This window comes from Canis aureus, chromosome 6 (genome assembly GCF_053574225.1).
Source record: "Canis aureus isolate CA01 chromosome 6, VMU_Caureus_v.1.0, whole genome shotgun sequence".
Taxonomy (NCBI): domain Eukaryota; kingdom Metazoa; phylum Chordata; class Mammalia; order Carnivora; family Canidae; genus Canis; species Canis aureus.
Window position 1 is genome coordinate 6,584,048 of NC_135616.1, and position 23,566 is coordinate 6,607,613.

Genomic DNA, 23,566 nt, shown 5'->3' on the forward strand with positions numbered 1-23,566 from the left:
CTATTTTTAGAAGTTGCAATGGATAGAGATTACACAGCCTCCTTTGTTAGCTTGTTTCCAAAAAGAACTTCTAGATTATGTCTAACTGTACTCTTTCTCTCTATTATACTGCCACACAACAAGCAATTCATTAATCGCTCAAATATGGGATGAATTTGCCCTTAGGAAACTATTAACAATATAAACTCATACATTTTTAAATTTCCCATTTGACCCTGGATGGACTAAATCTTTAATTTTTAATACTTTGTGAATATTCCTTCTCTTAATTAACATGCAAAGCTCCAAATTCTAAAAATGTGGGGATCCCCCCCTTCTCCGTCATAGGAATAACACAGGCTTGTATTTTCAGTCTTTGGCATTACAGAAATGAGGAGCAAGGAAGAAAACATGTAGCAGTAAAGGCAGACAACTCACAAATAAATCTGCTTTACAGTTTCAGTGAGAAAATGTAATTCTCAGCCTGTGAAACAATCCATGTTAAAATATGCAATGTTTCAAAGTGGAAATCCCTTCAGTTCTAATTCTAAACTATGTGCAACCAAAAAATTACCTTCAGATACCTGTTTGACTCAGCATGCTAAACCACGCCACCTTGCTTAGGGCTATTTCCTTCACAGAAAGCTGAATATAACCAGTCACAGTTCGCTGGCTTTAAACATTTGGCCTAAGGTATTAATAGGTGGAAGACCTTAAAACAAGAAAATTATACACTGTCTAATTAAATTCCCAATTGTAAATGTCGCAAGTTGGTACAGGAGGGAATATTTCAGATTGCTGGTGTGATTACACTGTACTATTGACAGAGTAAAAAACAACATCTTCCAAAACCAACATGAAAAATAAAAACAAAGTGATTACACACTGAAGTTTTTATAGGAATTCTGGAGTCTTTTTTTTTTGGGGGGGGGTAGGTCTAAAATTTCAAATATATGCTTTTATATCTAATTTCCTGATGGGACAAATACTGATTAACTCCGTTGTATAAGTCCTTCTCGGGCACAAAACATCATTTCCTTAGTTTACATTCTAGGTCACTGAAAAGCCAGAGAATAATATTAGAAATTAATTTTTCTTGACGATGGTATAACCACCATAATTAGCAGGCAATCCTTTGCCCGTTTGCATGTGCTGAATTTTCTTTAATTACTCTGCAGTCTAATTATGAAGCTCAGTCTAGAGAGGAACTCAGAAAGCGGGTGATGTAGAAAGCAGAAGGCCACTTATTCCACCTCATGGATTTACTGCTTTGGAATCCTATAGCAAACCATTTGGAACAAACTCTATTTGTGCAGGCATTAACATGTAAACAGTGTCAGAGAGGAGATGCATGGCACTGAGCGGCCATGCTAATGGAAAGTGATACTGAGTTTACTAATTCAGATAGAGGCACCCAGAATTGCTTTCTCTCCAAAGCACAGGGACTGTCAGGGAAACAAATGCGTGGCCCATGTTGCAATTAATTTGATTCTTGTTCTTTTAAGGCTCTCCTTGTAGATTTAATTAAAGCTTTCACACACTGGGCACATTCAAGAAGTATGAGAGTTTAATGGCTTCTTTTGAATGAAACCAGCAGTTGGAAGTTATGATTCAAACAGTAACAGGCAATCATAAGACAAACCTATTTTTAATAAGAAAGTGCGTTCATTCTTACTCATGGAGCAATTCATTTTTTATTTTAAAAAGGGGTAGCAAATTGCACTTTCTCCTAGGGTATTTTTCCCCTCTTCTTACTGCCTTACTATTTCTGCATTGAAGAGTTTCCTATGCTCTGTGGAATTACACTTGTACTGTTAGGTCGATAATTTCTTTCATCAAGTTAACTCTATTACCCATTCTGATGTCGCGAAACCCAAACCCACTTGTCTTTGCGTCAATCTTTAAGTTCACTTCCCCAATCACACTCATTTTGATTGTTTGCAAATGGACCAATGTTCCCTGATGGAAAGCAGTACTCTTCTGATCTGACCCGTTTTAATCACTCTGCACCCATACTGACATGAAATGAGCAAGCTAGGTGCTCTGTTACAGCAAGTGTTATGAAACACTATGAAAATGATCATTATTAATAATAATACTTCAACACATGCTGTTTTACATTTTTTTATGTTTGAAGATCTTGCCATTTCCTCCTTATAGTTCTCATAATCCCTCCACCTGAAAGGAAGTTTTCCTTCGGAATTTGCCAAGACTTTATTCACATATTCTATGGTGTTTTATCATTTTCAACCTAATATTGAGTTTATGTACATGGCTTTTGTTTCTGACTAGCCTATAATGCTCTTGAGATTTTGGGTTAGTCTGATATGTATTGCTTCCACAACTCCTAGTGTGTGCCCCGAATAAGCACACACTCAAGTATTCACAGAATGATTCAATATGTCACTCTACCATTCCTAAACCCCAAACTGAGTACAATCTCTTATCAAGAATGATGAAACAGGAACATCATAAATCAAGAAAAAAGTATTTGTGCTTAGTGTGTATATATACATACATATATGTACACACATATATGCAGGGCTTTGTTTTATGTATCATCATGCTCTGGTACAATTAATGACAGTGTCAAGTGAGTCCATATGGGCCTCATTCAAGACTAGTTGTTGACATACCAAAGGTGTTTTGCGATAGGATGGTCACACAGTACCAGAAAATCAGAGCCACAGGTTTCCTTGAAATTTCCCTTCTGCTCCCATAGGCTATCCTTATCCATCATATAAATAAGAGTGACATGAGGAAAAATATCTGAAAATGTATTTATCAATCTTTGTTTATTAAATCATGTTTTCCCTTAAGCCCATGATGTGATGTGCACTATGCTGGAACAGCAATAAATCCTTACTTCTCTAAAAGGAGTAGCTGAGGGCAAGAGCAGGTGTACAGGAGACTAAAACAAGTTCCAGACTTTATTTGTAGCCAAAATGTGGACTTTATATAACAGGAAACAAGCTTCCCTATTCATTTGAGGCTAGAGATCTGACAGGCTGGAGTGAGTGTCACAGAAATGAACAAATCAAATAATTGGTCTAGAGTTCTCATAGGAGCTATCCGTGTTTTAATTTATTTAATCTATTTCTTTGTTGTGAAGATCAGAGTTGGTAATGTGAGAATCAGGTATCAGCAGTGCTAAGCAACCAGAAACATTATCTGCAGTTCTTGTGGATTGAACAGAGAGGCCAAGAAAGGTTCTATGACTTGCCGGAGGTCATGGATGACTGTGACCTTACCGGGGCTAAAACCCAGGCCCTAGACACAACTCAATGCCTGTTCTTCCAAACCAGGATGAGCTTACTCATTTTCTGAAGCAGCTTAATAGTTTTTTATCCACTAGGATTCCCTTGAATGACCTGCAAGAAAACTCCTGTCCTATAAAATGGGTACAAGTAAATATGTACAGTCACTATGGTTTTAACTTGACAAGAAGAGGTATCACTTCTTTCCTTTAGCTTTCAGCTTCTTTTCTAGGATCAGCTACTAAGGACTGGCCTGGGGCCAGACAGAAAGAATTACATAAACAAGATTTCCAGTGATATCACCTACTCCATTCCAAAAGTATTTAGAGGGAGCTGATGACTTTCAATTTCACATTGTTAAAAGTTAATCCAAGTTACACTGGACATTTAGTTATTTCGACAGAGAACATCCCCACGGACATGAATCCTTATGGACTTGACTGTTCATCTTTAAACTCACAAATTTTGTTTTAATTGGCAAATAAATTTGCACAGAACTATGCCAGGCCCCTTTTCATTGCACGTGGCTCTTGGCCAAGTGCACTTAGGCACTGGTCAGGATGGGCCATGCAGAAACAAGAAAGCTCTGTAAAACAGGACAACTAGAAGGTTGTCTTATCAGCAAAGGGGATAAAGAGGTACAATCTTTCAGTTGTAAAATAAATCAGTCACGGGGATGAAAAGTATAGCACAGGGAATATAGTCAGTAATATTGTAATAACTTTGTACAATGACAGATGGTAACTACATTTACCGTGAGCATTTTGTAATGTATATAAATGTCAAATCACTGCCCTGTACACCTGAAACTAGTATTTTTTTCTAGAAAAAATAGATAAAACAGGACAACTAGAGATATCTTTTAAAATACCAACTTTAAAAAAAATACTAACTTTTAAAATCTTAAGCAAAATAAATTGGATGATACTCAAGAAAGTGTTGGAAGTTGAAGTAATTGCTCATAGAGAAGAGGAAAAAAAACTTCTCTAGCAATACTTGTCTTTCCTAATGAGAAAAATCAAAATTTGAACTTATAAGTTGCAGATTTTTTTCCTTGAGAAACAACCTCTTGTCCTGACATTGGTAATTAAAAAAAAAGGGGGGGAGGAGTTGGTAAGAGTTCTAAAGTGTTAAGAAGGAGTCTAATTGTCAGGGCTCTCACAGTGACACGTAAGATTCTCATTCTGAAGACACTGTTTTCTTCGCAAAACTCCGCTAGTTCAATCCTGATGCCAATTATCCGATAATATTGTTGAAAACAGGAATACAGCAAAAGCATATCCAGTGGAATTACAGGGCCAGTCAGAGGACTAACACTGGCCAACAGTAATGACCCAGAAAAACCTCAGCCCCTATTCCCTACCTCCAGATTCAGATGATTTTTCTGGAAAATCAAAAGGGCCCTGGGCTAGACACAGCCTCCTATTATTCTAAATGAGCATAGGACGTGGATGCAGACACATTTATACGAAGCCTGCCATGTTTCTCTTGCCTGTGATTTGCTTTCACTGAGGCCCCAACGTGTTCCCCCCTCACAGAGGTCCTAGCTGTTTACCAAGCAACATTTCCTCATTTCTCATAGTCCCACATTCATGGCAGACCAGTGGCATCTGGTTCAATATTTCATTAAATCCTCCTGAAAACTAACAGTTCAATCTATTAGAAAAGTACAGTCCCTAAGCAACATAAATTACCTAGCAGGCTGTGGTTGTAGCACGCCACACAGCCCATTTGCTGTGGAGACATTTATAGCTGTAGACTTTCTGCACATTCTAGATTCAGGAAGCATAGCCTTCGTAAGCCTCCCTCAGACAGTAAACTCTGAAACTTAAAAAAAAAAAAAAGTTTTTAGCAAGAAAAGGTTATTTAGGTGTAGAATGAACAGTTTCTGTTTTGCCTTAATTATCCAGGAATTTAATGTAGGCTCTTTTCTTGGGAATGAGCGTGTTTTGGCACCTGTAGCCCTAGATCTTCCACTTCTTTCTTTGCCCTGAGCAAAATGACTGAAGAGCATTAGCACGATGGCCCCATTGAAGACTCTGCTCAACAGAAAATTTAGAGCTAATTTATTGTTGCTTCAGGGCATCTGCAAGTTATGTGACTTAGAAGTCAGTCTGGATGAACAGTTTCATTCTGGACCAGTTTTGACAATCAGTGGTCAGTCCACACCACCTGCAAATGTTGTTGCCACTTGAAGAGTCTAGAAGCAATGGACACCTTAGATGGCTCTCAGGAGGGACCTGAATTTTTTTATAATAAAAATCCCAGGACAGACAAAATTAAAGTACCTGGACTGGCCCAGAGATTGATTCGTCAGGAATCTCCCTGTAAATTTCTGCTTTAATGAGTTTCTCCTCCTAGTCTGGGCTACGAGTCTGGACTTCTATTTGCGATAATGAATGAAAAGGTAAGCAAACCTTTGTGTATTACTTTGACGGGCCCCAAACAAGCTAGCTTTAGCCCCAAGACTGCCAATAAGTAATTTTGAAGACTGCTATCTTTTTTCTGAGCTTAATGTTACAAGTTTGTTGTGTAGAGCAAACAGTACAATGAAGCTCCAAGAACTACGAGAATGTTCAGCTCCTGCACGAATTTATTGCACGGTAGTTTGAGGGAGCCGACACTGGTAACTGACTGTAATTGTGTGGCTGGCACAGCAATCAATCACAGTTTGGCCTTTTCCGGGCTGAGCACTTTCTCCAGGCATCTGGGGCCTGTCACAGATTAAGACTTCTTGCTTGGTGGAGCTCACCTAGCTGCACTAGAAAAATACAGACGTTTTCAAATTAATCGCGTGGCCCCTGCTTTGTCAGTGACATGTCAGGAAATTAGCATAGCTGACATCATTCAGTTAAGCAGTCTCCAGAAAAGTCACGTTAAAGCAATCTGTGCAGAAATTGCAAATTGGGATTCACAGCTGTGGTTACCCCCCCACCCCCCAAAGCATTTAACTTATCTGAGCTTCTGTTTTCTCATCTATAAAATGAGAGGTTAGGAAGAGATGAACTCCAAGGCTCCTTGTGGCTCTTGAAATTCTATGCATCATTTAGTTTGAACAATCTTGTGCATTAAATGCATTCCAAATGATAGTAATATAAAGTGAATACTTGCATACTAAATCATGTTTCCAAATTACTTATGCTGTCGTTTCAGGAATAAGCACTTACAGAAAACAAAAAAAAAGGACCCAACGTAAAAAAAAAAATCACATTTCAAGGAATTAGTATCCATTCAGTTATGTGAATATAGAAGCTTTGCAGAAAAAAAGACATTCGCAACCAATCCATATCATTCCTCAAGACTAAATAAAAGTGCATATCCATGTACCACACTCGGTTCCTACCTCGGGTGAAATTCTTACCAATCCTCAAATCATATGGAATCTCATGATAGCTCTAGATTAGACATTTAAGATTTTTTTTCTTTATCGTTGCTAATGCTGTTTCTATGTCTAAATTTCTGCTATCCAGGAAAGTTACACGGAGATACACTTTATGAAGTGTTCAGCGCATGCACTCAGCGAGGGAAGTTGAGGGAAGTACCTTTAAATAAATCCACTACATTTACCCTTGCTTCACCTCCTCAACAAATAAAAAGTTTGTCTTCTTAATTTGATAAGGGATAATTGCCTTCTTCGACATGGTATTTTTGAGGTTGTCACTTGTAGGGTAGCCACTGCTACATGTGTCTGTCATAGACTGCAACAGAACTTCCTAAATTAATTTTTCTGGGGAAAGGAGAGAAAATAATGAACATAGAATGGTATGGGAACATTGGACTCTTGTCTCTTGTGTTTCTCACTGTGATATGTCTCAATGACACTTACCGTTTTTAGTCTTCATTTTCTTCCCATACACTTAGAATATTTCTTAAAGGAAACTATCTCTAAGGGGGTTGATACGATATTTATAGAGAAATTTAATTCCAAAGTCAAACAGGAATGCAATATATTTTATTTAACTTCTCTCATGGAGTCTAGGTAGAGCTTACATGTGTGATATTGCAGCGAATCTGGATTATGGGTAAGCAAACGCCCCTGTCTATAAACTAACTGTGGTGACAGGGGATCTGTACTATGGTGAGGCTGGATGCCTGACCAGAGGCTCTACTGCGAAGAATTTCAACGCAAAAGGATTTGTTGTTATGTAGATTTGTGTTACTAAGAGAGGGGTAAGTGGTCCATAAATCAGCTTTGTTCTATAAAATTCAGTACTTTCCCCTTATATAAACAATTTGTGATTATCCATTGTTTTATCTGGATCTTTTCCGTCCCCCATTAACACAAATAATTGAGTGTTGATTCTACTCATAAAGGGAACTTTAGAAAATAGTTATTTTAAGAAAAATGGATATGGAGCTAACTTATTTTTCTCACTAATGAAAAAGAAACAGTCTGCAAATTACCAAATTTAGCAAATTTGCAAGTGAGAGAAAGAGGGAAAGATAATTAAAACTAAGAGTACCACACACTAAATGTAGTCTATGCATTTATTTTTGCTAAGTTTAATTTAAAATAGTTATCATTGATACTTCAAAGTACATTTTGTAAGAATAACAAAAGATGTTATGAAGACCTATCATAGTTTCCTATTACTTAGTCTTGGCCATAAAGCAGTCTGGGGCTGCCAGGTTTAACGTGAAAACCAAACAGTTTGGCAAAAAATTAAGATTTAGATGTGATGAAAGATGAAAATATGTCCTCATCAAATTCATTTAAAAATACTTAGTAGCTCTCAGGAAATACCTTTCAGGCTAAGATAAATTCTATAATATAATGTTGAAATAGATGAAAAAAAAAAGCATACAGATGCCAGTAAATATTTTTAACTGAGTGCTAGAAACATACCCAGTGCTGTTCAGAGCTGGGAACCTGAGACCATTTCCTGCCCAGCAGAGGAGGATACAAATGGGAGTATTTACAACTGGGAATAAGCAAGGAAGGGCACAGACCCGGAAGGAAAATCAGTGCAGGGCCCCAATGCCAGCCAAAATGGCAAAGCATAAATCATTTCAAAGACTTAACTTCTTATTTCCCTACATCATTGGAAGATATATTTATCTCAGTGTCAGATGCCATACTATGTCAGCGAAGACAAAAAGAGAAAAAGAAGAGCTGCTGTATCACATTCATCTATGCACCTCTCCACATTTGAGAACCACACGTAAGCAGCCTTGCCTGTTCCTTCAGGAAGAGTCCCCAAGCCTGTCCAGAGCTTGCTGTAGTTCAAACCTCAGACCACACCGCATCTTTTTGGCCAGGGCACTAAACTTCTTGCCACAGGTGCCTCTAGCAACTCAAGCAAGAGAGTCTTCTCATGAAACACAGAGCTGGGGTATGTTCTGTCCACAGCCTGTTAGCCTTACTTTCTTCTCTCAGAATCTAACAAGTCAGCATGTAAGAAGTGACAAAGACACAGGTGGAGTCTCAAGTTCCAGTCTTTTCTGTGGGTTGGAAAGAGGGTATTTATTAATTATAGACTTCTGAGTCCTAAAGGTGAGCCCACCTGATCAAGGTCATGCTGAGAAGTGAGGAGCCTGGCTCCCTTGGATAATGCAGTGTAAATGCATTAAAAACAGGTCTTGTTTGTGGGAGTGACAGGCTTTATGACACAAGGGCTAGAAGTGGGGGGGAACTATCAGGATTTCCATACCGAGTAGTCACTGCATTTGGGTGAGAGAGGCTGCCAAATCACCTTGGGTTTCACAATGTGTGTATTGTGGGGCTTGGAAATCAGTTACACATGAAGACGACCACTCATTTGTTGTGTATTTCAAGCCTGTGGAGATGCTTGCTGTGTCAAAGGCGTCTAAAGGAGCCTGAGGTGTGCAAGTCCCCTCTCTGCTTCCCAACCTTCCTTGAGCAGAGCCGATATCTGGAAGCAGCTTTGAGACTGCCTGCCTGGCTCTGCAAGGTTCCTCTTTCACACAGGTATGGTTTTCTTCTTTTGCAAAATCTGAGGTGAGACATACTAGTACAATAGAGGTCAGGTGATTCTCTTGTGGCTTCTTTCCAGCTCAGTGGGTAAATACTAGGTCCATCTTTTCCTATTTCTATTCCATCTTGACTAAAGAGCATAATGGCTCAGAACGGCAGCTCTGGAGACAGGTGGCCTGGCTTCCCTTCTTGGTTCTATAGCTTACTGACCCTGCCACCTTAAACAACTTACTTTCTCTGTGTCAGCTTCCTGGACTGTAAAAACAGGGTCATGGTCCATATGTCATAGAGCCTTTACGACCCTAACTGTACTAATGCTCATAAATAACTCATAGTGGTGCCCAGTATGAGGCAAATGCTGAACATCTATTGGCTAATAATCATTGTTATAATCGCTGTTGTTGTCATTATTATTGCGTAAGTAACAAGTAATACAAATGGAATGACTGCTGCGAAGAGTCAACTCATGTTCACTCATGGATGTGTTCATCGTAATTTACATATTTGAAGGCAAATTGTTTTGATCTTTTTTGGGATCACAATCATCTCTTTTGGTTAATAAGCTTGTTCCCAGGGAAGACAGGCTCTGTATGAAGTTTCTTACAGATGCCACACATCATATATGTAAACATATAGTGCCTCAAATAAGATAGTTGAGCAAAATCCCATGAATAGGGCTCTGTCCTTGTCATGGTGACTTCAGTTAGTACAAGGAATTCAGGAGAAGGAGTTCTGTTGGGAAAAGAGAGTGGAAAGCAAGAATGGGCCTTGCCTCTTCCCTCAGTAACAACAGGAAGCAAAAGTGTGGAGTCAGCCAAGTCTCTTTTAGAAGCTGGGGGGCTGGGCCATTTGGTAGGAAGAACACTAGGAGGCTCACATATGGTAGGACCTGCTGTTTACCCATTTATTCAATGATCCACAGACAGTTATATAGTTAGAAATGGCAGATAATTAAACCACAGTTCCTGCCCTCAGAGAATCTCTAGTCAACTCACAGCCATTTGGAAAGGCTGCTTAGAAAGAGTCAAACCAGAGAATAAATCAGGATCTGCTAATTAAGCTTCATTTAACCAAAAGGAACCCTAGCCATAAGTTTTAGGGAACATAAACTGAATTTATTTTTTGTTTTTTTGTTTTTTTTTAAATAAAATCCATAAGACTGAAATTACACAAATTCTGAGGCCTGTCTATGGGGAGCAATGTGGATTTCACTAGAAGCACTGTTAGCTTCTAGAATGCTGGACACATTCTGTTTGTAGGTGATCTCTGCCATAGCACCATGACTAGTAAAGAAAATAAAACAATTGACAGTCATGTAAGCCACTGGCCTGGCACTACCCGTATTTCACTCTATGGCGTCTAAAGATAATGCAAGGGAATATTGTTTTCTTCACTCACAAGAGAAATACCCAGTGCAGCACAGTGATCTGGGGCCATGTGCCCTGGGTGGTTCCAGGTCGATGGCCATCCTTCCTTGAGTCAGGGGTATTCCGGCAACAGTTAAAGGAACCATTTTTCCAAGGCATGGCATGGTTTTTTCACGGTCACCACTGTAAGTAAAAATGCTGGGATACTTCAGGCTGCACACTTCAAATGTGGCTTGATGTATTTCTGTGGCCCCTGAGCGTCAGGTAGACATGCACCAATGGAATGGTATCAGTGTTCTCTAGCTATGAGCTGCACTGAGGAACCACCCTCCAGCCCGCAAGGCTGACACTCCATTATGAGCCACATCTGCAATGCTGTAGGGTGGGCTAGTGCTCTGAGGCTGAGCACTGATTAGAATGGTGAGGGTGGTGCTGAGTTCAAGACCTGCCTACCCATCATTCTCTCCACCAATAGTCAAACACTGTTAATTGTGATTGAACATACATAACACAACATTTTCTAACTTTACTATTTTAAAGTGTCAGTGGCATTAAGTGTACTCATACCATCGGGGAACCAGCAGCCCCACCCATCTCCAGAACTTTTTCATCTTCCCAAACTGAAACTTTGTACCCATCAAACAATGCCTCCTTATTCTTCCTCCCCTCAGCCCCTGGCAACCACCATACTGTCTCTATGATCTGAATGTTCTAGATACCTCCTATTGGTGGGATTGTATAGTATTTGTCCTCCTTGACTGGCTTATTTCACTTAGCAAAAATGGCTTCAAGATTCATCTATGTTGTAGCCTGTGTCAGAATCTCCTTACTTTTTAAAGCTAAGTAAATCACATTGGATATATATATCACATTTTGTTTATCCATTTATCCATCGGTGGACATTTGTGCTGTTTCCACCTATTTGGTTATTGTGAATAAGGCTACTATGAATACAGGTATACAAATATCTGTTTGAGTTGCTTTCAGGGCTTTTGGGTATATACCGAGGAAGATGTTTTTATAAATAGAAACAGTAGGGCTGCATTTCTGGGTCCCAGTTAGTACATTTTCCATTTCATGTACACCTCCAAAAGGGACTGCATGTTGCTAGAGAAATAAGCTTAGCAGATTGTGCCTGCCAAATCACAAAATTAACTCAGGAAGAGACTTCTTCCAGTGGGCTCAAGTCATCATAATACACAACATGTTAGAATCCAAAAATCTAGTTTGTATTTCTCTATTCAACTTAGTTTCTCTCTTTATTTATGGGTCTTTGTTACGGCTATTTCATTTACCTTAGCTTAACTTGATTTGTTACTTGCTCAGAACTCCAGTTTGATTGTAGTTCTTCACATATTATCACTACAATTAGTGTAACTTCTGAATGAGAAATGATTGCCAAGTGCCCTCGATTTAAACTAAAAATGATAAAGCTAATGCTCTGGTCAGGATAGTAATTAAGAGATATTTTGAGAATTCAAAATTTTATAAGTCATAGAACACATGGTATTACAATAATTGTTGGTAACGTCCTTTAGCTCTCTGTGTTAGCAAAAGGACCTGAACATCAATAAAGAGTGTCACACTGCACATAATCAGATCTATAATTTTGACCTTTGAAACTGAACTTGTTAATGATGTTCATTAATCAACCACATTCTTCCTATAGTTGGCTTCTCCCTTCACATAGTGATTTATTATTTCTGTTAGCAACTTACAACTTCAGTTAGGTTTTGTCGTCTCTTGTTCTGTATATCAATGTCTATCAAAAAGGCAAAAAACCACACGGAATAACTACCATTTATTTCTGCTGTATGCTTTTGCTCAAACATTGTCAGGGCCTCTGTGCTCGGCAGGCTTCCCTCGGGAGTGATCACTAACAACCTGGTATCAGCTGCGGGCAGCTGAGGGACACTTGAAGCTGACTGTGGAGTAACAGAGCTTGAACCTCACCACTGAGATCCTGATAGGTATGTCCGTACTTAAGGGGACACTCAATAAGCTAGACTTGCTGAAGTTCCAAGTTAAAAAAAAAAAAAATCAGTCTTAGACTATAGGGAGAAATTTAGGGACAAGAGTTAGAAGCTATCTGGAGATCCAAGTGGATGGGTCATTTAAGCCCAGGCACCAGCAGAGCAATTAGGACATAGAAAATTAAATTGTTCTTGAAGTGAAGTCAGTGGAGCTCAGGCACCTAAGCAATTTCCTGCCAAGGAGTGAAAGTAGGTTGGCCCGGCCCTTGGGAGCAAGCTGTGGCATGGCTGTGATGTGGCACATAGGCTTCTGTGGGCTCCTCAGAAGGTGCTAGGTGCAGGCCGAGGAGGGGGTGGCAAGGCTGTGGGGCAGGCCTGCTAGATGTGCCACGGGGGCTCTGGTATTCACTGCAGACAAAAGCGGCAGAATGTTTTCATAACTATAGCCTGATGTTGAAACCAAGTGGGGTCACCATGCAGTGGACTGGATGTGGGGGTGCCTCAAAAGCTACAAGGCATCAGAAATTGTTTAAATTTGGATTCTCTTTCTTAAATACAGGTTATAAAGGGGTGTGTGTATGTGTGTGTGTGTGTGTGTGTGTGTGTGTGTGTGTGTCCTGGGGCAGCGAGCAATGATATATAGGGGACATCTACTATCTCCTTATTCTCAGATTATAGCAGACTGGTTAAGTATTACTCCTCAAACTCAGCATAAGGGAATCAATAGCGATACTGTCATGGAGCCACAGAGCCTGTTCACATGATATCCATGTTTCCTGGCTTTGTTACCTGGGCTGGACTAAGCAGCAGGAGAACCCAAGCACTCAGGGCACATTCCATCAGGAAGTCACTCTAGGAAGGAAGGCCTTGCTCATGTGGGCCGGCTTCCTTCCCAAGAACCCACTGCAGGGGGTAGTCTTGTACTCTTTCTTACACTGGGCGAATGGTTTTAAAAGAGCAGAAAGATGATGAATGTGCAATCTTTTCGTGAAAACACTCTAAAAGATGTGACTACCTGCAGCTCATCTAGAGTCCAAAGATCTCAAACCTGGATGAGACAGAGAGAGAGAGAAAGGGAGAGAGAGAGAGAGCTCAAGCGAGTGAGCTGGAGTCAACAGTATTCTAAGTGCAGAAAGCAGGAACAGGTTCTAGTTATAAACTGGGGGCATACTGAATGCACACCACCCGGCAACCTCACCAACAAGCCCAGGGAAGCTTAAGTTATTGTGTGTTTCCAAGTAGGAACTACCTACTCACAAAATCCTTTGCAGGCCAATTTCACCATCTGAGGGCATCACAGGTACTAATGAGAACGTGGGCAGAGAAAAGGGTGGGCAAGGAGTCTGTTGTCCTTTTCTGATGTAAAACAATATCTATAGCCAGAAACAGGTGATAAAGAATTTTAAAATGTGGTCCTTAAATGTCTTTTGCTTGGTTTATCTTACCATCAGGAGTCATAAATTGGTGACCGGGTACCCATTTTATTTAGCCAAAGTTTAAAAATTGATTAGTTGCTAATAATTAAAAAAATGAGAAGATTTAATAAAAGAAATGAAGATTTCTTGCTTCCCTGTGGGTTGGAAAGAGCAGAAAGATGTGTGTCGCTGCAATATCCCTGACCGAACCTGGAAGGCAGGTGCTTTCTTGAAACACACTCTTCACCAAGGGCCTCACCTTTACTCACCGGGGTCATCTTTACAGGCCCCACAGGCAGTGCCCATTGTGACTCTTAAACTATACCTACTGTGATCTTTAAGACCAGAACTCTGAGTCAACCCTAGCTTGACAAATAAACGGAAAAACCTCAAGTACTGTATCTACAAAACTATACAAATCAACAGATGCAATTTCATTGAAGCCATTCTCAGCAAAGACACTCTCATGAATTTCCAAGTGTCCCCTGAGGGGGCAATACTACGCCCAGATGACAGCCACTGAATTAAGAATTTCAGTTAATGCTATGTCAGCATTTCATTTTCAAAATCTTAATATATTTCTGATATTTCCCTCCCATCCCTTTTAGTAAAGGTTAAGGCCATCCCTGAGAATTAGGCACTGATACCTGACCTATTCTCTTTAAGGAGTGGCCAGTTCTTATAGGACAGGATGCTGATGCCAAATCTATCACCCAGGCTTTTAGGCAAATTAGGAAAAAAATAAAGGCCATTCTGAGAGTTCCCAGTAACTATATGCTTACACTAACCTGTTCAGTAAATGGCTTTTTCCTGATTTTGTTTCTGTTAATGTTTTCTTTCTGATATAAAGAGAGTAAACCAATGTTTATTATACACACATTCCTATCAAACACACACTCCTTGGCGACACACAATTCCATACAAGGAGGCCGTAGGAGACCTATTAGGAGCCCAAGGGCTGCAAATGAGAAAACCCGAATGAATGCCCTGGCTTAGCTACAAAAGATAGGAGCCTGAACATTTTCATTGTAAACCTACTGAACAAAAGACCTAACAAATCAGTGTATTTTAACTTACTTAGGACATGCCCATAGTATAAAAGAAAATCATCCTGAAGCTGTTTATTCATTTTTTGAATATGATCATTTTTATCTATATTGATGTTGATTGTGAAAACTAAAGGAGTACATGCTTTATAAAGAATGTTTCAGAGGTGGTTTAAAAACAAATAATAATTTAAGCTAATGATAGTTATGGATCCATCTTTGCTTTAATTAAGCTGTATCTGAATTTAAATATGTCCCTGATCCATTTAAACTATTTTAATATATCAAATCAACAATGTAAATAATTGTTATTCAAACTACTCAAAATAGGGAATCTGGCCAACAGATTGCCTACATAGCAAACTTAAAAAATATCTTATGCTATCATAAAACTTATATCTCCTCCAATAAATAAGAAACCAAAGCAATTCAAAGTCCAGTGAATTGGATTCACTGCAAAGGCCTTGCATTAAATAGGAGTTTTTGTTTTTAATTGCTAAATATACTACACACCCAACATCACAAAGCATCTTGCAGGGCATGAGAGCAAGGTGTCAGAGATGGAAAAAAAAAACAACAACATATCACAGCCCTAAATATGTTATAATCTAATAGAAAAGACAGATGGGACCCAGGTAACTCAAGAGCCTGCATGCAAGCAGAGTGTACGTGAGTGCTGTAATGAGGGGGTGAGTAGGGAAGCACCAAGCCCCAGGTTCCAAACTGGAATTCTGACTTTCAGGCAGGTATTGCTTCAAGCCACCTGGGGACTATGATTTTAACCTTTGGAAGTTGCGTTAACGTCTGCGTGAACGTCTGAGCGGTAAAATGGGCCATTCTTAGATACGACAACCAGGGATACATTTTTTTTTTTTTTGCCAATTTTCTGTTTGTGTTGTTTTCACAAATAAATAGAAGTATGCTGAATTTAATAAGGAAGGCAGGTTTTGCTTGTTTCAATAAAACCCATTCACTTCAGTTCTACCACAGAAGGTGCCGACAGGGAAACAGCATATATGAGAATAACAGCAACAAAAACTATTTCCAGTGGGTCTGGGGAAGTCCTGGGTGCTTTAAAAGGCACACTCTGTGGGGGCCCTGGGCAAAACCACCCCTTTCCTATTCACCTTGATACACTCTTTCATGCAGTGTTGCATCTGTAATGCTGAGGTCTGCCCAAAATAAAGAGAGAGAGAAAGAGAGAGAGAGAGAGAGTGGGAGAGAGAGAGTGAGATATTCTTTCTTTTCCTCATTAAAAGGAAAGAAGGAGAGTCGTCCCTCTCTATCCTCTTTAAAATTTAACTTTATGTAGTTTTCTACAAATGAACCTAAGTCCAAGACACCTTTCCGTGTAAAAAAAAATTTAGATTTATGTTAGAACAAGGGTCAGGCATCTTGACTAAAGAAGTCAGGTTAGACAATGGCATACTTGAAAAAATATATATATGTTTGTCTATTTCTCCTATGCTCTAGGTATTTTTCTTTATTGTCTCACTCATCGATACAAAACAAAACCAGAAAGAATTGAAGAAGAGATCCTACACTAAGTTTGAATTCCTAACCAAGGTGACAGGTTTAAAGTTATCCTGAGCTTTCATGCCCTTAGTATTTCCCACTCTACAAACCAGAAAGTGAAGGCATGTCAACATAACTGGAGATATACACCATCTACAGAACACGGAGAGCTGGGGTGGGACTCAATGGGGACAATCCACGTGAACCACTGGGGACACCAGCTGTGGAGAACAGTCCATTTTAGTAGTAAATATGCAACCCCTTCTTAACACCCTTCTAGGTTCTGTGAGACTTGAGTTTCAGAGGCAAGAAAGACCAAAAGAACAAGTTTTAAGAAGCTATGCTAATGAGCATAGGACAAAAATGTGCTATGTGAGAAAGTCATGGCCATCAAAAATAGAAATCAGCAGGACAACTGTCCCCTGAGAGATCTGTGAAACACCCTGTTCACTGTGTGCAGGTTTGGAGCTGGTGCTGGTAACAAGGCAAGAGGGTCCACACTCCATATGGCTCCAGAAGCTGACCCTAACCTGTGGGAATTGAGGTAGTTGGCTGAGCAGGATCTAAGGCAGGTGCAGGGAGTCCACACAGATGTACAGTACTATTCAGACACTGAAGAGAGTAATGCTGGCCTTTTGTTCTGACCCCAGAGGCAGACCACTGGGTCCCTCCCTGGATCTGGGTCTCGGAGGTCTGGGTCCACAAAGTATCTGTGTTAAATGCCATGACCACTCAGAAGAATTTGGGGCTCAGGGATAAATCTCCAAGAGCGGTAGTATTGATGTCTCGAGACTTTGGCTTCCTTCTGTGTAAGCCGTATGCCAGCCCTCCTTTCCACTGAGCAGGGGCCTGAGCAGAAAATACACCCAGTCTAGCCCAAGAGCGGTTTTCCTTTGTGTCATCCTGCACGAAGGCCCAGCTTCTGACAATAGGACACTGAGCTGCCTTACTCCTGGTAGCTGTGTTCCCTTGCTACCCTCATGATTCAAGATCCATGTTCTCCATGGGCAAAGGAGAGGTGGACTCCCTCTAAAGGAGAAACAGCCCCTTGTCCTGGCCTGTCTTTCGTGTATGGAAACAAGAACTCTGAAACATGTACGGATGGTCAGCTAGAGCTCATATACAAAAGTAGCAGATCATGTATATTATTAATATAGTTAATATTTATCAGGGCTAGTCCTTTGTTGGTAAGAACTCATTTTCTTCTAACATTCTTCCAAAGTAAGCACTATTGTTATGCCCTCAGTATCCTGGGAAGACTGAGGGACACAAAGCCAAGCAGTGTGCCCATGGTCACATGGCTTGGAAGCCATAGAGCCCAGGCCTGCATGCATGCAGGTGAACTAGGGACTGCTGGTTCCTGCACTTGGCTCCCAGACTCCAAAGTTTGTCTCTGAGGAGGAAGGGCAGGAGTAAACACCCCCTTGCTTCATGACTTGCTGTCAAACTTAACAAAGTTCTCTTGGTCACTAAACCAGACAAGGACAGAACACCCTTGCTATTGTGAGTTATCCGAGCTCCACGTAACAGCTGAGAAAATGACATGAAATACACGTACTTGAAAGGATTTACAGAAACCATCTGTGAAGGAGGAAGTGGAAAAGGTTTTATTTAGCTATTTTCCCATGATGGCTCAAAAAGAACACTAAAACATGATGGAAGAGTTTCAAGTATTTGCACACTTACAGCAATGGTAAACTGCAGCAAACTACAGTTTCCAACTAATGGATCTGGACACTACCTGAGTTTTAACAGAGCAAGAGGCACCTCCGAGTTGAGTGCTGTGGCTGTAAGCTGTGGAGCAGAGTGGTGAACAATCAGACAAGCTTGAGTTATGCTAGGTTCTTCCTGTACTTGGACACCACCTTGAACAACTTTTCAAACTTCTGGGCTCCTATGCTATTATTTATCATGCACCAGCCATGTATACGAGTTATCTTACTCAACCTTTGTGTTCCCCTATGAAGGACCAAGTAGCATCGTTACATTTCCCATTGCAAACTGAGTTTAGACAGGGTAAGTGACTCATCCATGTTTACTCTGCTAAAGTAGGAGCTTGGCATTCCAACCAGGTCTGTAAGATTCTAAAGCCCAAGTGGCCACCTCTTACCACTCTCTGACACTTTCCTCCTCTAAAATAAAAACAAAACAAAAACTTGGGTGTTCTTATTCTCCACCATTCTGTTTAAATAAAATCTTCCTTATAAACAGCTCCCAAAGAACCCTTATAGAACATAATAGAACATAATCAAACCTTAGGTTGAATCCAGAAATTGTGGCTAACATAGGAGCTATTAGGATAATCACATAAAGTCTGGGTTAGAGGAGGCCTCAGTTTGTTTAACTTAGCCTCTGTCCCACAAGCCCATCCAGTTATCATCTAGAAAACTGAAGAACATTAGCTGATTGATAGATTAGGATGACATATCCATACTTATTTGTGTATACCCAGATATCCACTTTCATGCATGCCGAAGGATGTGCTGGAGTAGAAAAGTCTCAGAATTCGGTTATTTATATGGCAGCATATCAAGCACATGTATTTTACATGATAATCACAAAGAAATGTCTACATATGACTTTCTTGATGTGGTTTCAGAAAATGTGATTTTGAAACAAGACTTTGAATAGAGCACCCAGACTTAGGACATTTTCTGCATAAAACTCACACTGAGCTATAGTGGAAAAAAATTATCCCAAATGTAAACAGCAAAAGCAAAAGAACTATAGATAATGTCAACTTGCCTCCAGCTACATGCTGCAGGCATCTCTTTGAAAAGTGGGCTTTCATCAAATTTTCTCGTATCTTTTTTGTTTCGTGATGTCTTCAGAAATACTTCCTATTTTTATTAAGATTTTTCCCCTCAGTATCAGTATTGTTTAAATATAAGAGAATAGGTTTTAAATATTTAATAATATGTGCTGCATTTGCAAAATGCACAGTTGTTAAAATGTGTTCTGGAAAGGAGGTAGAGAGGTATAGGGCTTCAGGATTAAAATAGTCACATTTACCTGTAACAGGTGTTCATGAGTTGAAAAGCTAACATTTGCTATTTTGACCAAGAATGCATATCTCTTTAATTATTTTCATATGGACACAACTTCTGTATTTTCTATTTACCATAATAGCTGAGACAGGAATGTACTATAATTAATACAAATGTCCTTAAATTTCTAAAAGATCTATAGCAATTTTAGAAACAATAGTAAATATAATTAATCAGGGTAAAATTGATGGTGCTTGTATGCTAAAGTCTGTCAAACATGTTATTGAGATAAATTATTCCCTATGAAAAATGTTGAAAATGCAGGTATTCTCATTTACACAAATATATTTAATTATACATGGATGAAAAATGATAAATACTAAGTATCTCCTGCTCAACTTATTTTATATTAATTTTGAGAATACAACTGACCCTTGAACAGCACTGAATTGGGTAGGTCCACTTCTACACTTTTTTTTTTTCAATACAGGATGGTAGCATAAATGTATTTTCTCTTCCTTATGATTTTCTTAATAACATTCTTTTCTCTAGCTTACTTAATTGTAAGAATACAGTATATAAAACATACAACAATAATACATACAAAGTATGTGTTAGTTGACTATGTTGTCAATTGACAGTAGGCTCTCAATAGTTAAGTATTGGGGGAGCCCTTATACTTGGAATTTTGACCACATAGGGGGTCAGTGCCCCTCACCTCCACGTTGTTCAAGAGTCAACTGTATGTTGTCATATGACTCTATATGAAACTTTAATTTCATATCCATCTTAGACCTTTCTTAACATTTGTTGCAACAAAACACTGCATGCTCAAAAGAATACATATTTTGGGGAAAAAATAATAAGTTGCTTTGCTTATCAGATAAAAATAAAAATAAATGTAAAGATTTTGCAAAAATTTTTAAGGAAAAGTTGGTTTCATATATTAATCAAGCATGGCTCAAATTGTAAACAAATTAACAACATTCATTTGTGATAGGTTTATAAGACAGAATAGCCAACTAAAACTGATGATTCTCTTAGTTTTTAGTCATTATTGTCTATATGTAAAAGAATTTCATGAGTTAGCATGAGTTGAACAGATTTTATGTGTTCTACTGGAGGTCTACCTTCAGCAACTACTTTTTGTAGATGGCCAGTCCTTCAGAAAGCAATACGGTCTTAGCTAATAATTGGCAATGCTTCCCAATTAAATATGCTGTCCCCTCTGACTCCAGGGAGCTCAGGCCCATCTGGCCTGGCATGCCATCAAACACAGATGGTAACCACTGACTTTTCCTCATCAGGACAGACTTCCAACCCTATTTCCAGAAATATTGATGAGTGTGTTCCACCACCCTTTCTCCTGGGCCCAGTCTGTCTTTATGACCAATGGCACATGTTGGTGTTGGCTGACGCAGAGCACTGTGGGCAGAAGCAATGTGGGCTAATATGCAGGAATGGAACTCAGAGTCCGATTAGCATCAGGCTTTAACCAGCAAAAATGACTCATGACATACAGAACCCCACACCTGGGGCAGTTCTTTTCCTTCCTTCTCTCTCTCTCTCTCTCTCTCTCTCCTTCCCTGTTTTCATTTTTCTTCCCACTCCCTTCTTTTAATTAAATGCCTCCAGTCTGATGGTGGGAAACGGTGCTAAAAAGATAAGTGTTCTCCAAGTCATACTTTTAGACTGGAGCTGACTGAACAAAGATAGCCTTTGGAAGAACTACAGGCTATGTTTAAATAATGAAATACAGCAATGAAGCCACCCACTGTACTTCTAGAATGACACACATACAGTGTCACCAGAGGCTGCTATTTAGAGAAAACCTGGTATTTTGGAAGTGGGAGGAACTTCAGAGGTCATCCAGTACAATTTTCTCAATATACAAATGAGAACACTAAGGCCCAGAGAACTATGTATATCACAAATGTAGTTAAAATACAGGTCTAGGAATTCCAAATCTGAAGTTGGTGTTCTCCTGGGGGTCTTGGGAGGTGCGCAAAGTGGGGGAGGGGATCAAAAGATGGTGAGAGGTGTAACTAAATTTATTATGGTGATCAGTTCACAATATATACAAATATTGAATCATGATATTGTACACCTGAAACTAATGTAATGTTATATGGCAGTTAGGCCTCAATAAAAAATCAATTCAGTGTTCTTCTAACCAAACAATGTGGCTTATTACATATCAATGATACTCCTGCAATTTGTTCATGATTAATATCATGTCTTAATGATTTAAAAATACAGTTTTTAAAATTTAGACTAAAATTTTGGAGAAAAACCCCCAACATTTAGAATTTTTAAGAATTCCTACTGAATATGGAAGTTTGCACCACATGACTGTTCAGGTCTAAATTTTACAAGTTTTGTATTTATGGGCATGATATATTGGCAAATTTACCTTCCAGAAAACATATTCTGTATTTCAGAAAAAGCAAATACAAAAGCGGTACATGCTGTGAAAACAATCCTTTTAAGATTAGTACCTAGTAAATAATCATGTAAATTTGATAGGAGTTATTGGTATTTAGTCTAATATATCAAGATCACATGTTAACGTAGGCAAGCTCTTCAAATGCATAATTTATAACATTACCTCCATGACTACCAGAGAGATCTAGGTGGAATAATGAATTAATCCAGCAGAAATAGACCCCTGGAGGATGAAATGACATTTAGCTAAGGTCACAGGGCAACTGGATTAGTAGTCTCAGGATATTCCTCATAGGGAGTTTGCCAGATGACACAAAAATCCAACATATTCCCTTAACTAAAAATAAATCTCTTCAAAGTGTTTAGTTTGAATATCCAGGCATAGAAAGGCCTGATGTTGCTTCCAATTTATATTGAGTAATATTAAAAAAAAAAAAAAAACAGGACCAACTACAAGTAGCAAAGATAAACTATCTGCATAAGCACTGAGTTAGGGTGCAATGTAGAGCATCCAGGAGAAAAATACTTAAGAGGTGATGGAGAAGTAAGAGTATAAGAAATTAAAAAAAAAGAGAAACATGGAGGAGGCAAGAACTAAAGAGATAAATAGCTAGAGAAGAAGAAAAAAGGATAAAGAAAAGAAAGTTACAGAGAAGTGAAATGAAAAGAAAAAAAAGAATTAAAAATGAAGAGACTTCCATTATACAACTAATAGGTCATGGGATCTAATATACAGCATAGTGACCATAGTTAACAATACAGGGTTGCCTATTGAAAGTTGCTAAGAGAGTAGATCTTCAAAGCTCTCATCACAAGAAGAAAAAAAGGAAAGAAAAATAAGTAAAGAAATGAAATGATTGGTCAAAGAAGAAAGGAATCAAGGATGTAGAGCAAATGGGAAGGAATAACTCAAACGATGGGGGCCCATTAGTGCCACGTGCAGCTGGGACAGAGGGATGGTTTGTCTTGAGGCCTAGGTAGAGCAATAAACATCAGGTGAAGGAAAAAACAAGAAAAGATGCATATGTATGCATCCATGTGGATATGAACTCACCCTTTAAATACTGTGCTACCCACGGTCTTCTCTTCATCCTTAACTTCCTTCTCACTCTACAGTGACTCTGAGCAGCCTCATCCAAACTTAGGGTTTCAGCTCGGCCAAGGCCAATGACTTGGACTATGGAAAATGTTGTTCCAAATCTTTACCAGGGCATCCAACTGCCCAGTGGACATTTCCACTGAATCTCAGAGGAAGAGTGAACTGAAAAAGTGCAACATCTACCTCTCCAATCTTCACTCTCCAAATATGTTCTACTTTACCTATTCCGCATTTTCTGAATACTAATATCTCCACAAAGTTGTCTAAGTCAGTAACTAGGTTCTTTCTATGTTGTTTCTTCTCCCTGGGCTTTTGCCTCCAAATGGCCTCTAAAATTTACCTCCTACTATTCCTAAAGCTGCCCCCTCTTCATCCAATTACTCCTCCTGACTTGAGTTCTTTTCCCTCTTCATGGTGCTCAATCCTAACATCAGAGTGATCTTTCTAAGATTAGAATGACATCACATTACTACCTACTTGAAGGCCATCATTGGGTCTTAGTACCAAGTCCAGCCTCCTCAGATGACAGACAAGACCTTCATGACCTC

The 23,566-nt window shown here is 39.2% G+C and overlaps 1 protein-coding gene across 6 annotated transcripts in view; it reads right to left on the bottom strand.

The window, feature by feature from the left end:
• Positions 1–23,566, bottom strand: part of PTPRM (protein tyrosine phosphatase receptor type M) — a 773,521-nt gene that overhangs the window by 200,988 nt on the left and 548,967 nt on the right. The window lies entirely within an intron of this gene.